A 4,989-nucleotide genomic window follows, 5' to 3' on the forward strand; every position below is an offset into this window, starting at 1 on the left:
CAAAAACAAAGGTCTAGGTCGGGAGATACCGTCTCATAGTCTTAACGAGGTGCCAACCCCCTAAGAGTAGCTCAAACAACCCAATACAACAACCAAATGCCAAGGAAACAAATTCAAAGGCGGGAAAAGGGAAGTAAGGCTAAAAGTCCAAGATTGACATGACACGACTCAAGATTCAACCAAAAGAGACCCATGACTAAGGGGGCCTAGACTACCGACTTCCTCGCGGTTTTCACTCATCACTCATTGAAGAACGGGTGTTTTCATGTGACAAAAAGTAACCAAAAACACTCACCTACTACGACTCGTGAAACGTGCCCGCAATCTAACGTGTAATTCTATCCTATGACCATGTGAGATGCAAAAAGGAAGAATGCACACAAGTTGAAACAAAAGGTTGTAACAAGGCTAGGGAGTAGGACGAAACGGGATTGGTGCAAGCACCGTTATGGATAATGAGAGGTTACATATCAAGAAATTGTCAAAATTCCCTTTCCTCCCAACTTATTACAACAAATGAATGAATCAAAAAGAACATGATATTAGTTGCCTAAATCACACAAAAATTTGAAAATCCGACTCATTTGGAAAAACATCATTTCCCCTTTATTTTGCAACGCCTTTTTCTACTCCTTTAATGATGCATAAGGAGTGTTGCTCGGCTTTTTTTTCATCAAACATAATTCAAATACATAATAAGTAATTTTTCTTCTTTTCATATTTTTCTTCTTTTCTATTTTTCTTTTTTTTTTCTTTTTCAAAACCTCTTTATTCAATTTCTTGCCAAATATAAATACAAATGTTTCAACACAAGTGAAGTGAGCTCAACTTCACCAAATTAGGACTCAATACCCCCAACTCATGCAACCACAACCATGACAACTTCTTGATCGGGGAAGGATGTTTTTGGAATGTAGTTGATATAGTAGGTTCCAAATGAAAAGGCAAGGCTCAAGGGGGTTAAACAAAAGATTGTCCTAATCTAGAGGGTAGAAACAAAGCTTAGTTTGGCAATGTGAGGGTTAAAACAAGTATATGCAACGAGTTTGTTTCAAAATTGTGCACAAAAGTAAACACCTCATGGTCTAAGGGCCGAATGACATGTTTATGCGTATGAACATGACACGCCTCGCAAGGAGACCTACTCACAATCCTAAACGGGGGTCGGGTATGAATGTACCGACCCATAGGAGGCTCTAAACCTCACATTTGAGTAGCTAGGTCGAAATCTAGGCCTAGTCTACGGTCTATGGTCTCACAAGGTGGTCAAAACTCTCCGGTCTAGCCTCATTTCCCGTATATAACGAGGATGTCACAAGGTGCAAGCCAATAGGAGGGGAAAGACGTGGCCAAGACAATATCATCATTGAGGTATCATGCTCCCTTCCTAGACCACATTTATGTACAAACTTGATGCAAAGGGTAAATAAAGCAACAAACACATATTCACAAGATACGAAATGCATTTCTAAGTACTAGCAACATAAAAAAACATGCAACAATTGTCTAAACCTAGCAGCACGTAAGCAACACACACCAAGTTCCAAAATGGAACATCCTCATCAACATAGCCCATCCTCCTCCATATATCCAACAATATAAAGGAAAAGAATAGTAAAGGAGAAAGAGATAGGAAAGATTAAACCGAGCGGTCTTCTAGTCTCCTAATGCCTCAAATGTCCCGTATGTGCCTGCGCTATTTGTTAGACAAACATATATATACAATGCAAAATTTTTTTTTTTTGAAATTTTTGAAATTTTCTCAAATTTACAAGTATATATACAAATATAAACAAATATACACAAGGTGGATATTTTTCTCCCCACACTTAAAATTTACATCGTCCTCGATGGAACGAGATGTAGGGAAGAAATAAGAAAAATAAAAGGCATGTTTTTGTATTTTTAAATAATAGAATTTCCTCCCCACACTTATTTATTTACTATGTTTCAAAAAGGAACAAATGTGTAGAGGAAATTGAAATTAAATGCATATTTTTGGTTTTTCAATTTTTTTTTTCAAAGAAAATAACATGTTTTTGGGTTTTTAGAAAAAATTATCAAAAGGAAAAAGAAGCATAAAAAGCTTGGGTTGCCTCCCAAGAAGCGCGGTTTTGAGGAAATCGCCAAACCTACAATCAAACACAACAAACAAGTGAGTTATTTAAAAATCCCATCAAAGATCTCATTAATTTATCAAAAGAAGATGACCAATTTTCAACAAAATGGTTATATGCAATGAAGAGCAACAAGCATGACAAATGACATACATAAGAGACAAGATGAGTCATAAGCAATTTGTAAGAAAAGGTGAGCACAACAAATGTGTCATACTCACCCAAAGCCTTATCATTTTCTTCCAAATGCACAAGAGGTAGACTCTTCAAGTCATGCATATCATCACAATCATACTCAACAACCACATATTCAAGTAAAGGGGTAAGAGAAATGAGGTCTAAATGATTGGTAGATGAAAAGAACTCATCATCAACACAAAAGCAAGCCTCAAATTTCTCCAAAAGAGGTTCATTGAGTGGAAACACATCATAACCCCTCACTTGTTCTTCTTCACTAGCCTCATCATCAATGTCAAAGCCAAGTCCATCTTCACTCCTAACAAACTCCATCCCTAAGGAGACACCCTCCCATTTTATCAAGTTTTCAACACTAACATCATCACAAAGAAGGGTGGGTGTTCCAATCTCCTCAACCACAAAGTTCTCATCTAAATCCACAACAAGATTGTTGTAAGTCAAGCCTATAAACTCTTCATCATAAGGCTCATCAACAATCTCAAATTCCTCACAAAAACACTCAAGCCTTTCATTCTCCCAAGGGGTTTCTACCCTTTTATCTTCCTCACAATTCTTATCATTATTTTTCCTTTCTAACTCAAGAATCATCCTCTCAACATACTCTCTTCCCAATGACTCATGATCAACCACAAATGATACACACTCCAACTCATTCAAATACAATTGCTCCACAACTTTCTCTTCAAGTAAACAATTTGCCTCAATCAATCCATAATCACATTCAAACATCATAACCTCTACCTCACACCCATTACTAGATAATTTGGAATTCACATGGTGTGGTGTAGGTTGGCATAAGGAGTGTGAAAGTTGTCTTGAAAAATGGTGAGGTGGTTCATAAGAAGTGTTAAAGACATGCAACTCATCAACATCATTCACCATATAATCATCCATGGGGGTTTGGGGAAACAAAGAGAGACACACATCAATGTTATCTCCAAAACTACCACATGGTTCACAATTAAATGAAAAGGCTTGCATGTCACACACATTCATCGGAAGAAAGGAAGAATGATAAGAGGGAACATCATGCATATCATTATTAACATCATTTATCACATTCATGTTCACAAGGTGTGGGTAAGAATAAGGAAGACAAGCATTTGAGTCATATCCTAAATCACCACAAGATTCATAAGAAGATGTTAACTCATGCATAACATTCACATTCAAGGGAGGTGAAATTTGATTAGGGAAAATGTTTGGCGCATCGTAATGAGGTGGAGAATAAAGTGGTGTACAAGAGGGATCAAAGAAATGCAAGTTATCAACATCACTTATCAAACAATCATTCATTGGGGCTTGGATAGTATAGGAAGGGCACAAGTCAAAACTATCTTCAAAACCACCACATGACACATAATTTGATGAAGAAACATGCATAGAATCCATTGGGTGAAAGGGAGCATGGTATGGTTGAACATTGTGCATACTATCTTCATTATTCATCACATTCATCAACATGGGAGGTGGGGATGCATATAAAGAACAAGCACAAGAATCATTTCCCAAATAACCACATGTATCACAAGAATATGAAAATGAAAATGCATGCACATCATTCTCAATTATGGAGGGAGGGTTAACACGATTTTGTTGAACATTTTGAACATAAGAGGGAGAATCAACCTCAACTTGTGGTTCAATCAATCGTGTCACTCTCCCAAACCCATAATTAGCATCCGTCATAGCCACTTTCTCAAGTAAAGATCTTGCCTCATCATCACCCAAATTATCAAAGGCACCTCCGGCCGATGCATTTATCAAATCTTTAACGGCATGATGCAAATTGTTAAAGAAAGTTTGTGTGATTAGCCAAATTGGGATCCCATGATGAGGGCAAGCTCTCAAAAGTTCATTTAACCTTTCCCAAGCCTCACTTACATTCTCAAACTCGCCTTGATGAAAAGTAAAGATCTCATTTCTTAGTTTGGCGGTTTTAGAAGGTGGAAAATATTTGGTAAGAAAGGCTTGGGCAAGGTCATCCCAAGTAGAAAATGTGCTAGGAAGGTGAGAATATAACCATCTTTCGGCTCTATCCCCAAGAGTAAGGGGAAAGAGCATGAGTTTTACAACATGTTCGGACACACCATTCTTCTTCACCAAAATGCATTTTCTATTAAACTTCTCCAAATGGTCCAACACATTCTCATTTGGTAGACCAAGAAACACATCTTTTTGAAAAATTTCAACCCAATCCGGATGCAAGTCAAGCTCCACATCCTCTCCAATATCAATAGGAGAGGCAAACAATTTCGGATCGGGTCTACTATGATCACGTAAAGACATGGATAAAGACATTATTGAATACAAGACACTAAATGCAAGACTCTAAATGCAAGTGACTAACAAGTATAACTAAAGATGCAAGTAAACAAACAACATATTTTTTTTTTCTTTTTCAAATATTCATTTTTTTTTTCAAAAGCTATAAAATGACTAATCCCAAAACTAAACTAAGACTTATATCTAACAAAGCATCATCCCCGGCAACGACGCCATTTTGATGACCGGTTTTTGCCGTCACTTCCGGTACCAAAAACTATTTGTAAAGTAACCCAATTTAAGTAGTATAAATCGGGGTCGAACCACAAGGATGGTGGGGTTAGGCTACAAGTCTCTATTTTTTAGTTTTAGTTTAGTCGGATGCAAAACAAGTGAATGATTAATACGC

At 37.1% G+C, this 4,989-nt stretch overlaps 1 non-coding gene across 1 annotated transcript; it reads left to right on the forward strand.

The window, feature by feature from the left end:
* Positions 1-4,140: 4,140 nt before the first annotated feature.
* LOC141615691 (small nucleolar RNA R71) lies at positions 4,141-4,247 on the forward strand. Its single transcript, XR_012530097.1, has one exon. It is a non-coding gene; the product is annotated as a small nucleolar RNA R71 (small nucleolar RNA).
* The last annotated feature ends 742 nt before the right edge of the window (positions 4,248-4,989 follow it).

This window comes from Silene latifolia, chromosome 11, assembly GCF_048544455.1.
Source record: "Silene latifolia isolate original U9 population chromosome 11, ASM4854445v1, whole genome shotgun sequence".
NCBI classification, from domain to species: Eukaryota; Viridiplantae; Streptophyta; class Magnoliopsida; order Caryophyllales; family Caryophyllaceae; genus Silene; species Silene latifolia.